We start from the raw sequence: 18,707 nt of genomic DNA, 5'->3' as shown, positions 1-18,707 counted from the left end.
TGGTACATAGTAAGTATTCAAAAAATGTTATTGTTAATAATGAAACTTTTTAGAATATTTACTTTATAAAGGTTTTCTGAGAAAACAAACAAAAAAAACCCCCACATTTGTGTGACTTTGGACAAACTGAGTTAAATTCTGTTCTTTTGTTTTCTCACTCATAAAATGAAATAATCTGACAATATTAATCTAAAGGTCTTTCTTGACTGTAAAAACATATAATTTTATTTAGCTATAGTTAAGGTTCAGACTTATTTTTCTTCTCTATTTTTAATGTGAATTGACAGTTTTGTTTCTAGTTGAGACTAACTTGTTTTTTTGTATCCTTTTTCTTCAGTAAGAACCACATGGGATGATGTTTTGTACTCCTACTGGTCTTAGTATTCATGGGGTATTTTCCCAATTGCTTATGATGAAGTACTACACTCATTATCAACCCCCATAGAAGACCCTAAGAAGGTATAGTTTCCTTTTGAGCTGATATCTTAAAAGTGAATCAGACATTAATTATACATAATATGTAAAAATTTTTGTTCTATCTAATCCAAGAATTAAAAAAAAAAACTTGTTATGTTTCTGAAGTGGCAGTAGGTAAAGTTTTACTCAAAACTGCTAATCTTGTACAGCAAAAGTGAAGCACATAAAATAAAAGTAAAACATCATATCAAAACATTAAAAAATGAAAAATATGAAAAAATAATTGTATCACATGTGATTTTTTGTGTTAATACTCTTAATATGATTCTTGATTTTTATTAATAAAGAAAATAACATCAAAGACCCCTAAGAAAAATTTGGAATGGGGCCTAAGGGAGATAGGCATAAAAGAAATATAAAAGACAAATAAAAAATACAAAGATATACATTTTATTAACAATCAAATAAATGAAAATTAGAATGCCATGCACTTTTCTCACTTCTTATTTCAGATATATTTAAAAACAAAGATAGTCAATACCAATGAAAAAATTAAAGAGAAAGTGTCACTCTGATACACTATAGGTGGAAATGCAAATTGGGAGAGCCTTTCCATATATTTCCCCTTTGATTTACCAATTCCATTTTTAAGAATATACCATAAGCTAGCACTTTCCAAAGTGTTCATTGGGATGTTGACATGTTCTGATGTTACTTTGTGTGTGTGTGTGTGTGTGTGTGTGTAAAAGTCTAAATTTAATTTTAAATGTAAATGTATATAATGGCACTTGAAAACTTTTCCTTTTTTAAGTAAACTTTATTTTTCAGAAAGTTTTAGCCTCCCAGCAAAATGGAGTGGAAAGTACAGCAATTTCCCATATTGCTCCCTGCTCCATACAAGTATGACTTCTCCAACTAGCAACATCCTGCAGACAGATGCTATTTTAAGAAAAGATTCTATGGTCAAATATGTTTGATTACTAAGACCACTGTATATGACTATACATTGGTATTCTCCAAGATGGAGATTAATAGATGTGGTTCTTTATGTTATAGGCCATGGACCCCTTCTATCAGAGAGCATGCTTAGGAACTAAGGCTGTGCAACACTTTTGTAAACTATCCTAAAAATATCATTAGACACAAGTACAAAGATGTATGTAAGAGAATGTTCACTGAAATCGTGCTTAACACACACAAAAACCCCTGGAAAAATCCCATATACTAAATAATGGGAAAATGGTTACATAATTTATGTCATATCCTTAAACTGGAATATTATATAACCACTAATAAGGGAAATGCAGATATTTCCAGACATGAAAAACAGCAATAAACTGCTAAGTCAAAGAAGCAATCTAGACAAAGACCATTTATAATCTATTGTTCCTAATTCTAATAATTACATCTATTATGATTATGTACTATGCATTTTATACAAATATATCAATAAATACAGAAAGACAAATAACAAAATATAAACAGTAATTATCACAGGCTGGTAGGATCACTATATTTTCAGTATTGTCTTTTTTTTCCTAATGAACATCTATTAATTTTATAACAAATATTTTTTAAAGGCTATGTGTTTATATGTCTAAACTGGGAAATCTGGCATCTTATTTTATAGGTATCAGATGCTTTTCATATTTAATAAAAATTAAGTTCACAATCAAGAAAACTATAATTATAAAGAATTCATAGAGAGAAAACACAATTCCTACCTTCTGGAGAGAAACTGATAAAAACATAACAAGTGCTGTGAGAGCCAGCAGCGTAATGGAGGCAGTAAATCTCTAGATGCTCTATGCCTTTATGAGTCCCTATAAGGGAGTACCTCTTCTCTCTGTAACAGAAATAACATAAACACACACATTTATTTAAAGGAGCAGCTGAAGGAATATCATCCTCAAGTATAGCTTGGAGCTATACAGGCTGCCTGTTTTCAAGTGGGATATCACAGGTAAACAGTTGGAAATATTACCACTTACTTTCTGTATGACCTTGGAAAAGTTACTTATTTTCTCTGTGCCTCAGTCTCCTCATCTGTAAGTGGGGATAATGATATTACCATCTATAAAGATTATATTCATAAAGTACTCATAACAGTGCCAGATACTGTTGCTATATATGTGATTTTTAAAAATAAAAAGTGGGATTGATTATATTAATAGAGATCCTTCACAGAGCACATTATTATCAGTGATATTTTACTTCTGTTACCATCTCAAAGTAATTCTCACCTCGATCCTGTGAGGCATTATTATTATTACTACTTGGCCCTCAGCTCTGCATACCAGAAACTTAATTTTATCAGCTTCCTAAACTGATAAAAACTTACAAAAAAGCTGATCAATTAAAAATTTTTTTTGTGTGTTTTCAAAATGTTATTCATTTGATAAAATACTATGTACTAATATCTGGTCTAATTAAGTACTGAACCACCACTTAGACATTACTTGATTAGCATAAAATTAGAGCAAGGAGAATTGAAAACTCGTATCAGACCTTAAGCCATAGTAGTATGATATGCTTTTCTAGTGTGTTAACAATTTCCTCTTACTCTAGATATGACACCTTGAGAAGGCACAGCATCACCAATGAAGTATTCTTTCCAAGAATATTTCACTTGAATCTAATAATAAAAAAATCTTCAGGAAAATCTAAAATAAGGGCCACCTTGCAAACATTGGCCCAGACTGAAAAAAAATATCAATGACATGATACAAAGAGGTTGGAAATTTTTCTATATTAAAGGATATTAAATGGATATGATAATAGAATACAAAGAATAATCCATAATTAGATCTTGGATTAGAGAAAAAAAGACAGTTATAATTGCTGGACAATTGGGAAATCTAAAATGCAGACTCCAGAAATCTCTATCCGTGAATAAATTTAAAATTAACTTAGGTGGTTTGTACCTAGAAATAAAATTATTCATTCATGTATTTATATTCATGACAATTTATTAAATACCTATTCATTGTGATAGGCTTGAAGATAACAAAATTCCTGGGAGTAACAAACCCTAAAATATGTACATGGCTTAACCAAAAAGATCAGGTTAAGGGTGTTGAGGACCTTTTTAACTAAGTCTTTGTCAAGCACGTTAGCAAAACAGCTAAACCATATCTGTTATATTTGAGACTCAGGCCCTCTTCCTACTGAAGTATTTTCCCTTCTAAAAGAAGGGAAAAATTAAGAACATTGGAGCAGGTTGCTAGTGCTTCATCCAGACTTCAGTAAATTCCTACAAGAAGGAATGACCTATCTGGAAGCAGAGAAGGGGGAAAAAAAGACAGCTTTGCCAAAAGAGCTACTTTCTGTCTGTGGCTGAGAATCAGATAATCCGAAGCTTGGCAGGTTGATAAAGCCAAATTATAAGTGTTTTATAATTATCTTTTACTTCTTTTTTAATAGGCTATTTTCATGATGTAGAATTTGAAAGACACGAAGGGGCAGCGAAAATTTCTCTTCCAGTCTTAGACAAGACTGTTTTCCCTCCTTAGAGGTAACTTCTGCTAACAGATTTCCTGTATTCTTCCAGAAATGTTTAATGCACTGCCATATCTGCACTTGTGTGTACAGAAATGGTTATGCACACTGTTCTACACCTTGATTTCTTCATAGCACATTTTGTCAATGGGTGATTCCAGTACCGTTGCCTTATTTTATATTATTATTATAAAACTATATTGTAAAAACTATAGACAAAAATACAAGGGGACATAAAGATGTTTTCTCATGCAAAGGAAATAAGATAATGGTCACCAGGAAGAAAAGAGCACTGAGGTGTCTGAGTATAGAGTATTGAAGACAATAACTCAGGAATGTATCTGGGAAGATTTGTCTGAAAACATCTTTGGATTCTAAGCATGCCAGTGTATTGTGACAGAGCCCCTAAAAAGTTGCTGTAGCCTCTGCCATGAGAGGGGTGCTAAAGTGGCTAAGACTCAGCTGGCAGACATAAAGGAGAGGGCACAGCCCTTACTAGAAACCATGGCAAGAATCATGGTAATAGATCCAGTTTATGATTCCAGAGGCCAAACAAGGAATTTTGCCTTTGTGGATGCTGGCACATTGGCCAAAATGTCAAGGGTCAAGCAATAACTCAATGGCGACAAGGAAGCAGAAAGAAGAGTACAGAAACCCACACTCATTCATTGACTCCAGGTATATAAGTCTCCCAGGAACCTGGAGAAGAGAAGGGACGGAGAATCCTTTTAAGCTAAGGGGAAGAATCTTGGTTTAAAGCCTAAATCAATTTGATTTTACTTTATTTTTTAAAATTTTTTTTAAAGATTTTATTTATTTATTTGACAGAGAGAGATCACAAGTAGACAGAGAGGCAGGCAGAGAGAGAGAGAGGGAAGCAGGCTCCCTGCTGAGCAGAGAGCCCAACTCGGGCCTCGATCCCAGGACCCTGAGATCATGACCCAAGCCGAAGGCAGTGGCTCAACCCACTGAGCCACCCAGACGCCCTGATTTTACTTTAGAAGTAACCAAGCAACTACCAGTTGGTAAGATTAATTTTTCCTTTATCTGTGGAAATGGTGATGGTGGGTGGTACCAGGAAAAGGAATCTGTGAGAAAAGTCAATTTTTAAATATAGGCAAACTATATTTTACACACTTGAGATAAGCAACTACAACATTTAAATCTACATAGCCAGCTTATAGGCCTGTTACAAAAATTCAATGAAATGGTTGTAAAAAATGTACAAATAATAAAGGGTGTGGGGGGCGCCTGGGTGGCTCAGTGGGTTGGGCCGCTGCCTTCAGCTCAGGACGTGATCCCAGAGTCCTGGGATCGAGCCCCGCATCGGGCTCTCTGCTCAGCAGGGAGCCTGCTTCCTCCTCTCTCTCTGCCTGCTTGTGATCTCTCTCTGTCAAATAAATAAATAAAATCTTTAAAAAAAAAATAAAGGGTGTGATTTTCTGGTTATGATTTGTGACAGTAACTTTCCTTTAACTTCTTCCCAAGTTCTAAGGACTTTTAATACCATCCCATAATGCCAGATTTTGTATACATAGTCACTTCCAAAGTGTATTAGCTTTAGAGTTATTGAATCCTGCTTTGTGGCCCACTGGCTGTATAAATTTGAGGAAATAGCTTAACTTCTCTGAGTCTTGGATTTTTAGGTATAAAACAGAATGACAGCATAGAAAATATAGTCAATAAAATTGTATTAACATTGTATGATGAGTGCTCAGTAATGTATAGAATTGCCAAATCAATACATTATACACCTGAAACTAAAATAACATTATATGTTAATTATACTTCAATTAAAAAATATATCCCTTCTCAATATTCTCAATATAAACCCATCCAATAAACAATATGTATTTTCAAAAAAATGTGTGATAATAAAAAATTATTTCATACAGGTATGTATCAAGTACAACACATTGTTTGGCCAATGGTTGGTGGATCTACTATTTTCTCTAAAGCACAGAGAAAACATAAAACATAGTTTTATGTTGCCCAGTTTTTGACTGGAAAAGTTTGACCATGTTGTACGTCCTTACCATACAAGACTGAGCTCTATAAAGTAAGGCTCCTTGTTATTGTTTTCAGGCTGATGGAGTAATAAACATCCCCATATACCATGAAGGAAGCAGGTCTCTGTCATAATAAAAGCATTCAAATACAATAAACATAAATAGCAATCTTCTTAAATCTTACCCTGAGAATGAGCATAGGAATTAGTTATAATTATCTCCCATTTCCTCTAAATAGAAATTGCCTTTTTTAAAAAAGGTATTTACCTCAAATCTAACAACCATTAAAAAGAAATTACACAGTGAATAATAAAATCCACAATCAATAATGATTTCTGATTAAAAAGGTAGATTGGACATACACATTTAACTCCATCCATTTTTTAAACCATACTAAAATACAGTATTAAAATTTTTGTTAAAAAGCATAAACAAAGAAAGAAAAAGAGAGTGAGCAGTGAATGAATTAATGACGGTAACCAAAATTTGGAAGCTAGAGGACAGAAGTACGATAGCTAACTGATAGCCGATTCAAACAAGTTGAATCCTAAGCCAGCAGTAGGTAAAGCTGGGAAGCAATTTTATTTGCAGTAGTTTCCAAAATACTTGGGAATTGGTAACACCTAAATTTCTGGAAGCAGGTTAAATAACAGTAAGCCTGGTTAGAAACCAATATAAGAATCAATCTCTTGCATTCGTTTTCTATCATTCACAACTAGACAAGTCCTCCTCCCTCTCTTATCTTGGCAGAAGACTAAATGTTTATTCTTTGGAGTGTGTAAAACAGAAGATTCCCCAACTAGCAAATTTTGAAGAATTCTGGAGGGAAGATTATTCTACTGAAAATAGAACTGAATGAAGTTTTACATGACAAATATTAAGACTCCCAAGTCCTCTACTACTGGGTTTGCAGAACACTAGTAGCCCATCATAAACTTCTAGGCAGGAGAGTGGAAGATTCTTCTTTGGTGAATATTACTGGAATAAAAACAAAACAAAACAAAACAGGTATTCAGTGAAATGATACTGGGGGCTCCTGAACAAAACAGCATGTTCAGGTCTAGGGAATTCACAGCCATTAAGCTCCAGTTATGTGTTATCCTGGCCTTCTCCCTTTCTCACTTTCTGAAATCTGAACTGACAGCCAATGACCACTAGACATTTGGGGAAAGCCCCTCAAAGGAAAGATGGAACCCGAAACAAACAAATGAACAAACAAAATAAGCAAACAAACAGAAAATAGAACTGTCAGGAAATGAGAATTTCAAAAAAATTACCTTTTTTAAAAAATATTTTATTCATTTGAGAGAGAGAGAGAGACAGAGAGAGCACAAGCGAGGGGAGAAGCAGGCTCCCTGCTAACATGGGACCCCAACGTGGGGCTTGATCCCAGGACCTAAAGATCATGACCTGAGCTGAAGGCAGATGCTTAAGCCCTTCAAAAAATTATCTTTAAAGAGATAAGAGAAGAACTGCATCCATGAAACAAAACCAGATTGCTTAAAAAAAGAAAGAAAGAAAAAACACTCAGGAGACAAGAAAAGTGGTGGTGGGAAACAAAATTGTGATAGAAATGGAAGGTTGGAAGATCTCCCAGCAAATGAAGAGATTGACGGAAAGAATATAGAAGAGAAAGGATAAGAAAATTAGAAGAGCAATCTAGAAGGTTCAACATCCAAATAACAGAAAAAGAGAAAAGAAAACAGAGAAAAAATTATCTAAGAGATAACTCATGAAAAATTTTCTGAATTAAAGAATAAGAATTTCTGGATTAAAAGGGTTCACTGGGCACTCAGCCAAATTAATGGAAATAGATCCCCTAAAGGGCACATAAAATTTCAGAACTTCGTGACAAACAAAATTGTAAAAGCTTCCAGAAAGGAAAAATATACAAGACAGAAAGTAGAATGTCTTTCAGATTTTCAACACTGGAAACTAAGACAATGGAGACAGACCATAAAAACTTTGAAAGAAAATAAATTTCAAACCAGAGTTCTGTAGTTAGCCATAATATCAATGAAATATCAATAAAGCTGAAAGATATTTTCAGAGAGACAAGATCAAAGCTATGGGTAAATGTGCTCCATCTAAATGAGAGGAAATGAAGATGGAAAAGACATTAAAAACAAGAGTTTCAACTCAAAAAACAGGAACAAAAGAAGCCCCCACGTGATAATGAAAAGTAACCTGTGCTGTATGGGACAGAGGTTGCAACTGAATCAGAAACAAGTACATTGAACCAAGCAAATGAAAAAACAAGATAATTATTAATTTTAGGGAAAACAAAGAATTAGAAACATGATATGGTTCAGTCATTAATTAATTTATAAAAAACAATTTTATAATTTTATAAATAAATTAATTTATATTAACTTAATTATTAAGTTATAAAATGTGCTTAATTAAAAGTTAAACATCAAAATCATTATATAATTATATTGAGAAGATGATGTATTCGGATTTAATTCAATAGCTTCCATAGTGAGAAATTAATAGATTACATGCAAAGCTGAAAAAAATCAAGAAGTAGAAATAATCATATTCTTTAGAGGTATTTTTTATAAATATAAAAAGGAACAGCTAAAAATGAACTGAAAATGATAGCTTCTGGGAATTAGAAAAATGGTGGAAGGTTTGCAGAGCAGGGGACTGCTGCTGTTTTTTTTTTAAGTCTCATAGGACGGCTTGATTTTTTAAACCATATCCATGTGTAACTTTGATATACACAACACCAACCAAAAAACAGCATAAGATTGCCATTAACAATAATCTGTGGAAACTTAGCAGGCATTTACAAATTCTTAAGTGTCACTGTAGATGAACTGTTTTATTATATAGCCTTACAGGATAAGTTTCTGGAAAAAAAAATGTTGAGGCAGACAAACATCTGCTTTGGCAGTCAGCCCATGGCAGGCATCTAAACATTACTACTTTAGTTGGTAACAATGAAAAACAAAAATGGGCACTGTACAGAGTCCTAGACATTCTAGGTTCTACCTCTTTTTTAGTTATATAATCTTGGACAAGATATTAAACCTCTTTTTGCTTAAGATTTCTTAAGTGTAAAATCCTTACTTCACAATAATGTTGTGAGTGTTAATTGACACAGGAACAGTGCTTAGCACAGTGCCTGAGACATAATGATCGGTTAATAAATATTTGCTATTTTAATTTTAATTCCAAATTCCTTACTCTCGGTTGTAAGGATTACATCCACTGTACCTCCTTCCACTCCCTTCCATGAACTTTGGAACAATTTATGTTCCATGTACGTCTTGTTCATCTACCCCACAGAGATCAGATTCAATCATTACCCTAAAATTGATCATGTCTGGTCTACTTTGAAACAAAGACTAGAAGTAAGTGTGATACCTGGAACCACATCTTTTCTTATCCAAACTGCTTTCCTTTGTTTTATAGCAGCCACGAGCAGGATCTGTAACTAGAAGACCTAAATTTGGATAGGTCTTTCAGAAAATATTTTCAGAGTATTGCTTTTCTCACCTGTAAAGTAGACATGAAAAAACCTGCTGGAAAGGACATTTGATGTTTGCCTACCTACCATGCTTCCATGCTTTCCTTCTACTTCCGTTAACTGCATCCTGATTTTTCTTTAACTCACCCATTTCCCAGCTCTGGAGGAGGATTTAAGTGGAGAAGCACGTCAGCATATTACCCTATCCCCTGTCCACAGTTACATGTTCAAGGATGAGCACTTAACCAAATGAGGACCAGTGATACTTAAAACTCTCAGTGTCACCAAGCGTGGAGCTGACAATTGAGCCGATTCAGCTCCAAATTAGCCTAGATGAAAGACCATTCCATGCTATGAGCCAAAATACCCTGTTGTAGTCTAAGCCTGTGTGTGTGTGTGTGTGTGTGTGTGTGTGTGTAGTGGGAGGGGGTGCGCAGAGAGGGAGAATGTTCTTCATTGCAACCAAAAGAGTCTTGACCTACCTTATAAGTATTATCTCCACTATTTCTAGGATCAACTGAGATGATAAATAAATTAAAAAATTTGGTAAACATAAAGCTATATGCAAATGTTAACTGTTATTACCACAGTTTTTAATAACTTAAGCCCAACTTCTTCACAAAGCAAACTATGTCAAACTATGTCTTACTATGTCTTGTAAAAGATTTTCACAAAAACCAAAGTACCCTACTTAAGGTCTGGAGCTGTTGGATATTATTTGTGAATATATATTGTGTATAAAAACATAAGAATATGCAGTTGTTCAAATCATTCCAGGTCATGCATGTGACAGCAGCTCAGATGGCTTCCTTATTCATCAAACTTAAAAGGTTAGGCTAGTAAACCCCAAATCTCTATTTTACCCTTTGATATTTATGGTCGTATGCTCCGTAAACCTGTGTGAATCTCCCTGAAAATATGTATTCAGTAGTAGTTTCTTAAAACTGAATTTTATCAGATAATTAGTCAAGTCTGGAGTACTTTTAATTGTTTTATTATTTATTAAAAACACTAAAAGGAAATTGAAATATGTAACCTACTTCCTATAAAAGCTGATTTTATAAACCTGTAAAATAAAATACTTTGAAGTCAGAATAAAAACTGGAAGTATATGGATATTTCAAATGAGCTCAAAGGCTTTAAAAAGGCACTTGTTTTCTTAAATAGATCTATCTCTTCATGCCCATAGGATTAATTTGACTGGCAATTCTTTTCTTTCTGGCTAATGCAAAAATAAACTTTAGCTCAATTCCTGTTTCATTTCTCAGAAACTGAGTAAGTGCTGTTGAAATAAATGCCGTTTTAAAATATTTGCTCCATCTGATATGTCCTTGGTCTTATTTCCAGATTAGTTTCCTTTAGGTAAAGGATAGCTAATCAAGTAATGAGGGTGACTTTTGGTCTCACCCTCCATTATCATTACCTGATGACAACAATGAATAGAATTATGAGAAAATCATGAGCATGAATGTATATATTTTCTTATGAAGAAAAATATCTAATAAAAATAAAAAAAACTGAGCTATAACCACAATTTTTACAGAATTAAAGTGAGATAAGAATGCTATTCTCTAGTTAAAAATAAGTTATAATATCAGTGCCGCTGGTAAAAGTTTCATACCAATTCAAAATATTATTAGACTGATTACTAGTCAGAAAATAATAAAATGCTTGAATTCCAGTTCAGTTAAACCAACAATCTTCTTAATAAACCAGAATTATAAACTGAGCCTATGTAGAGTCTGGTATTTTAATAAATATGCTTTCAATCAGTTTTGTCTTTCAAATGTCTATTTTGGGAAGTTATAAGGGAATCCCAGAAATTCTGGAATTGTTTGAAGTATTTTTGAAATTTCTGTTTTGCAAATATCTTTACAATTAGCTTTTGCACCACACAAGATCTCTTGTTTTTGATCCAAAAGGCATACATAACTTTTGACCCACTAAACATAGCTGGAGATGACATTTAGTTGATTTCAGAATTCAGATGAAACTTGTGTGTATATTTAAAATAGTGGTCACAGAACAAAAGCAATTCCATAAATATTTTGTGCAAAGGTAGTCCCATTGAACTAAGTCTATGGTTTCAAAAGTTCTGTGGAGAAAGAGTCAAATAATAATCTAGATTTAAAAATTTTGTGTTTGTCACCTTCCCTATAATTATATCTTAAGTTAGGAATAAAACAGTCCGATTATGCAGGCATAATAAATCGTAGACTGTGCAATAAAGTTTTCTTTTTTTTTAATGAGCAACTCCAGGAAATTAGTTCAATTTAACAAACATTAATTGAGTGTATCCTATGTATCTGTAGTAGTGCCAAGTATAATCGGAAATAAATAAATAACAAGGCACCTATAAGGTACTAGAAGAGGAAATCATGTGTAATAACCACTACAACATCTACTTCACTTAATTCTAGAGCAGGCTATTATAAATGAAGTTAAAATCTTAGTTGTATAAGTTAATTTACAAATGCAAATGTTTTCTTATGTTTACCTTATTCCTACTACCATTGTGTACCTTTATAAATACTTATCACATTAAATTGTATAAATTTATTTATATATTGCCCCATCAGCTAGCCTATGAGCTCTGTTACAGTAAGGACTGGAAGTCATAGCATGATGTTTAATACAACAAACATGCACAACAACCATATGAATCATAAGGCAGGAAGTTAAATGTATTATCACTGAAAGAAATGCAAAATGGTATAAGAAAACCAAACAAGGAATGGTTCAATTTTCACTAAAGAGTTTGGGGAAACCTTCCAAAGAAAGAAGCATTTAGAGATCTCAATACAGAGAAATATAAGAAGAAAGAGAGGATTACAGATAGATGGAAGACGAAAGGTTTGCAAAAGCATCAAAGTAAAGAAAGTACTGCAGATGCTTTAAAACTTTTCATAATCTAGTATCAGTGGAATTCTAAGCCTTTGTGGTTGAATAATAGATGTAATAGAGGTATGAAGAGGAACAGTGGGAGAAACACTGAGACAAGTCAGTAGCAATCTGAGTGGGTTTGTTTTCCCATACCTGTACAACTTTGGGGCTAATGCAAGTGCCATGAAAATGGCTTTTGGGTATCTACCACATGACTGAACACAATTCAGCTGTCTAAACTGTTTTAGAATAATGTATGACACTGTTTACCAAATGGTATTTCATAGAATGATACAGTCAGAAAAACGTAATGCATGCTTGCAGAGCCCAGTTCAATCTAGTGTATTTTCCCAAATAATCTGACCATGGAATCTTTTTGAAATTCCTATTAACATCTTACTTTGAAAAATATTATTGTAATTTCCTTATGTTAATATGTATGATATCACAATACTTGAACTCAAAATTTGAGTCATCAGATGGGTCTGTTTCAAGACTTTTGATGATATATTACTATTGGGAACGACTCCGAAATATCCACTAATTTGAAAGCAACAGAGAATACGAGATAGGGTCATAATAAATTAGACAGATTACAAACATAAGTTTACTTTTGTCTTATATACCCAAACCTACCCGAAATATTTAACAGTTCATGATAGATTGATCAAGATTACGGTGAAGCTTAGTGAAATAAACCTAAGCTTTGACTCAGATATAATACCTTAAAAATATCAAGAAACTGGAAACAAAGGAATTGTTGAATAAATTTTGGTACATCCATACTATACAATATATCACAGTGATTTAAAAAATTAGAGCTATTTCTACAAAGCAGTGTAGAATGAAAAATGTGAAATGTTGGGCCATTCGTGTGTGTGTATTTGAGAGACTCCTTTTTTTTTTTTTTAAGATTTTATTTATTTGACAGATGGAGATCACAAGTAGGCAGAGAAGCAGGCAGAGAGAGAGGGGGAAGCAGGCTCCTGCTGAGCAGAGAGCCTGATGTGGGGCTCCATCCTAGGAGCCTGGGATCATGACCTGAGCTGAAGGCAGAGGCTTTAACCCACTGAGCCACCAGGCACTCCAAGATTCCAGATTCCATTTTTTAAAGCAATGAGCAAAATTCCTGTCTATGTGTGTATCCAGTGAATACAGAAAAGATATAGAGTGGGTTAAGTTAAAAAAGGACTTCATAAAGACATGATCATAATTTTACATAGATAAAGTAAGATCTAAAAAACTGAAGAATATTAAAAACTACAGAATTTACATCAAAGTTTATTATGACCAGTATAATAAATTATCACCTGTTTGAATTCTTTGTTGGTTGCCCATTAATTACAGTGGGAGCTGGGGTGGGTGAGATGTCCATTTTTTAGCATGTGTTATATATTCCTTCATGATCTGGTCCCTACTCTTTTTTTTTTAATTTTTTATTTTTTATAAACATATAATATATTTTTATCCCCAGGGGTACAGGTCTGTGAATCGCCAGGTTTACACACTTCACAGCACTCACCATAGCACATACCCTTTTCAATGTCCATAACCCCACCCCCCTTCTCCCAAAAGTCCCTACTCTTTTTATATTACCAGTGTATAGCCTACCTTCCAGTTATTTGAAACAACCTCCTATTTACTGGAATACCCTGTGCTACTTCATATTCCTGTGCCTGTGTCCTTTTCTCACTTTTCTGCCTGTTATGTTTAAGACCTAGTCATACAAATATAAAAAACATAACATATAATAAGCACAAAGTAAGTGTTATAGGAATTCAGAATTCAGGAAAAGCTATCTGAATTAGGTCTTGAAGGATTAGCACTTAAATAGAAATAGGGTGAGAAGGTATTCCAAGCAGGGAGAAAGGACAAAAGCCACAATATATAGGTGGTATGCAGTACAAGCCATCTTCAGGAGACAGTGCCTGGTATGTAGTGGGTATGTGGTAAATAACTGGATGATTAGGTGGGTGGGTTTATCAGAGGATCAATGTAGGGAAATAGCAAGTTATAAGATGGGTAGGTTGGGAGGGGACCAGATAATTGGGTCTTAAATATGTAGCAAAGACACCCCAAATATATCCTGTACACTCAGGCTCTTCAAACAGGAGTACATGTAATTCATGTGACACTAGAATGACCATGGTACACATGAAGCATCTCTGACTCATCAATTTTCTTTGAAAATGTAGAATTAAGTTATTATACGATATCTAAATTTAAGCATTATTTTTATATTAAAAACAGACATATTATATGATATCTAATTTTAAACATTATTTTGATATTAAAACCAACAGATGTATATAGATATAAAATCTGGGTGAACTTTTAAGATAAAACAGAAAACTTCAAAGAAATGTTGAGCTTGTGATAAAGAGCTTTCAGGTTATGCTACCAGATCCTGGTGCACACCTCTTTACATCCTTTCCTGGCAGTGGAAATACGGAGTCAGGTAAGGGATTTGAACAAGGTAGTGACACGATTAAAGTGATGATTTATTTATATTAATCTAGCAGTGGGATGCTGACTGGCCCAGAATGGGGAGAAGATTAGAAATCTGTATCCTAGCTAGAGAACTACTGCAACAGTCTGGAAGGGTAGCTATTGGAATGGAAAGAAGCATGACAACCTCCATTGAAGAACTTAGTATTTCAACCACTATTGCAACTCGTGCCAATGTTAAAATTGAGTCAGTGTGATGCTGGACCTTTTTCATATTGAGAGGCAGTTTATTTATTATTAGGTAAGTAGTAACTCTGGCGCCAGAATGCTTGAGTTTAAATTTTGGCTCAGGCACTTAACTTGCTGTGTGACTTAATACAAATTGTTTAAGTGTTCTGTATCTCTACTTCCTCATTTGTGTAATGGGGATAATGACACTTACTATTAGCTACTTCACTAGATTGCTGTGAGGTTTATTTATTTTTTTTATAAAGATTTTATTTATTTATTTGACAGAGAGAAATCACAAGTACACTGAGAGGCAGACAGAGAGAGAGAGAAGGAAGCAGGCTCCCTGCTGAGCAGAGAGCCCGATGCGGGACTCGATCCCAGGACCCTGAGATCATGACCTGAGCCGAAGGCAGCGGCTTAACCCACTGAGCCACCCAGGCGCCCCTGCTGTGAGGTTTAAATGACTTAATATATGTAAAGCATTTAAAATAGTGCCTGGCACAGTAAACGCTATTTAAGTATTATCTGCTATAATTACTATTATTAATTTAAAAATTATTTATAGTGACCTCCATCTTTCCTAATTTTAGGAATTAGGGAAAGTTAATTCTAATTCTGTGATGGTTCTGGAAAAGCCCTGAATTCTAGAATCTCCTCCAAGAGGGCATTAAAAAATTATAGGCTTGGTCAGCTCCCCAGTATATTTGTACCCTATTGCCACTTCTTTACAATTAAAAGGTCTCTTTTGAATTTGATAACCTGTTTTTAAAATGTCCATAACAAGTGTTTCTGGCACCTAGTAAGATTACATTTATTTGAAAAAGTAAATATTTTGTTAAAATTAATTGCTGATATAAAAAATGGAGAAAAAATGTAATCATATCTATTCAGAATGAGCAAACTCATGGTGGGCTGTCTGTTATGGTACGGCACAGTGCATTGATAGGCTTTAATAGCTTGAACCAAATGAAATTGCCCATATTCAATCATTTTTAACTAGCAGAAATGTCAATTTCAAATGACTTAACTTACGATTTCCTTAAATATGCCTTGGACAAAGAATGTATACTTTTATGTTTCTTAATCAAATTCTATACTCTTATTTGTTAGTTAAAATAACCAAGAAATAATGTGGACAAATAAGATCCACAGACCATTCATATAAATTAACAGCCTGGAATTTGGAAAACTCTTGTTCTTGCCTTAAACTTCTTCCTGCACTTGTCCCTGCTGTGCTTTCATGGTAAGCAGGCTGGTCCCACGGGTGGCCTTACAGTCTTGTCTCTACCAACTGTGCATATATTAGCCACCAAAAGCCTTGCCTTTGTTTGGGGTATTGCTTTTTTAAAGTATGCTTAGAAAGATTTTCTGGACTTCAGAAATTAAAGGCCTTTGACTATACTAATGAATGAAAAACCAAATTGATTTACCACTGAATTCCTTTTGTAATGATTTGGGGGATTTACTAAAATTCAGAAGGTCATACTTATAAAAATCAGTAGCAACTCTAATTATTTGGCTGGGCATCTCAATCTGGCCATTTGCAATCATCATTTGACTTTCTGGGACCGTATAAAAATACAAACAGTATTTTCAAATTGAAAATTTTATTTTGAATAGCTCTTGAAATAAAGACATTTGTGTATGCACGTGCGTGTGTGTGTGTGTACGTACTATGTAAGATAATATAGAGATACATTATTAGCATATATTTTGGTATGGTATATCCTTTTTTGGTTTGCAGTTTTAGTTTTAAAAGAATAAGAATAAGATGAAAGCTACCCAATTCTTCAAAAAAGCAAACAAACAAACCTAGAACAGCTTAAATACCTGGATATCAAAAGAATCCAAACTGAGTTATAGATCTACGTGAAATTAAATGGACTTGATAAAAATGAGTCTCTTCATTTGCAACTGTTACTAATAATAGTAAGATACATGGAAAAAATATTGCCCTAGTCTTGTTCTACATCTTAGCTTTAAAGGTTAAAGGACTGAAAGATGAGAAAGGAGAGGTCTTCACCTTGGATTGCCCCAAAAGGAAAAATGTAGGATGAGTAGGAGGACATAGCCAAAAGGCAGTGATGAGCTTGGAACAATACAGACCTCTAAATATTATGAGCAAAACTCAAATCCAAGTAAAATCACCAGCATTTTCCCATTTCCAATTTATTATTCATGCCACAGAGGAGGTTTTTCCAAAATACAAATCTGAGCATAACATCTGCCATTTTAAAAACCTCAATAGATTTACATTGTTACTGAACCTAATAGAAGTAAAAATGTCTTCACATGGTCTTGTAGAGCTACTGTGATCCAGTTACTTAACTCCTCTTACAGCTTCCTATTCATTGACACCTCTCACCAATTAGTTTAATTTATCATTTAGGCAAAAGTTCCCTTCGGGTCCTGGTATTCTCTATATTGCTTCCAGCCACATGGCTTCCTGCTAGGTGTTCTTTCCTTCCCTTTTGACAGTTAGTCCATATTCTACTGGCAATTAACAATAAAACAGTATGATTTATTCCCATTTGGCCTCTGAATGAAGTGCTGTGGGGCTATAGAGAGGTGATTATTTTATTAGGTGTCTCTATATCTTAGTTACTGGTGATAGAAACCAACTTGATGCAATTTCAGCAGAAAGTAAATTTATTAAAGGAAGGACCTCACAGAATTCTCCAGGAAGCTGGAGATTTAGCTTTGGAGGCTACCAGTCTAGGAAAAGGGGCCCCAGCGTACAATGCTGCTGTTTAGAAGCTGCAAGCTAGATGCTGCCTCTAGAATAGCTTTTCTGTTGTATCTGGAAACTGGAAGCAGTTGCTACATATTTACCTTCTCTAAAAATGGAGTTTATGGCCTGTTTTCTCATGGCTCTAGTTTTTGCCTCAAAGACTGTGGAGTATATACCTGAACAGTCAGAGTCTTGCTTACAAACTCATGCTCAAACGTAAGTAGTTGATATTTTGAGCCTCTCAGGTAGGAACTATCTTTAATTTAGAAGCTAAGGGACCCCCTAAACAAAGAAAGAGGACTCTGATACTAATTCACCAAGAACAACAACAAATATCCACTATATTAAAAATGGACATAAAAATGAGGAAAATTTTTTGGGAAAGTAGTATTTTAGTTAGGTCTCTCAACTCTCTTAGTCTCTTTCCTTCTCTCTCTTTTTTGGCTTTTGTCAAGGAAGATTTTGTCAGACAGAGAGAGAGCACGTGATCAGGAGGACACTGCAGGGAAAGAAAAGACCATAGCAATGGTTCTTAAGTAGCTTTAGAATCAACTGAGAAGCTTTTAAATAAATCAACATAAAAATTCTGAGTCAGTAGGAGTGGACTGAGGCTCTGGTTCCTCACAAAATTATCAGAAGATGGTTGCAATCACTTGGCTAAGCATTTCTGATATCAAAAGCATGGACAAGTGAAATAAATGGTGTGTTCTGAGAAAGTAGTAAGTTGTTGGTGCAGTATGAGTGGAACACAGGCAGAAGATCAGATGTGAGGCAAGAAAGGTAAACTGTGGCCAAACAGGGAACGTTATGAAGTTTATCACACAGGCCAGCCATCAGACATTTGGGAAATTAGGAATGATACAACATAGAAACCTATTAATCTTGCATGTGGGAGAAGTACAATAAAACAAATACTTTAGTAAATAATGGGAAATGACTGTGCATCAGTTATAAAACAGAAGAGAAAAATATCCTTAAGAAAATGGAATAAAACTGGAATTTTACAGGGGCACCT

The 18,707-nt window shown here is 34.2% G+C and overlaps 1 long non-coding RNA gene across 1 annotated transcript in view; it reads right to left on the bottom strand.

The window, feature by feature from the left end:
* Positions 1-1,047: 1,047 nt before the first annotated feature.
* The window catches only part of LOC309844300, a 317,506-nt gene continuing 299,846 nt past the window's right edge, over positions 1,048-18,707 (bottom strand). Inside the window, exon 5 of the long non-coding RNA XR_014300596.1 lies at positions 1,048-2,263. This is a non-coding gene — a long non-coding RNA (uncharacterized lncRNA). The remainder of the gene's footprint in view (positions 2,264-18,707) is intronic.

This window comes from Mustela nivalis, assembly GCF_964662115.1.
Source record: "Mustela nivalis genome assembly, chromosome: 11".
In the NCBI taxonomy this organism is placed as follows: Eukaryota; Metazoa; Chordata; class Mammalia; order Carnivora; family Mustelidae; genus Mustela; species Mustela nivalis.
The sequence above is the reverse complement of the archived record's forward strand: the minus strand, read 5'-3'. Positions and strand labels throughout refer to the sequence as shown.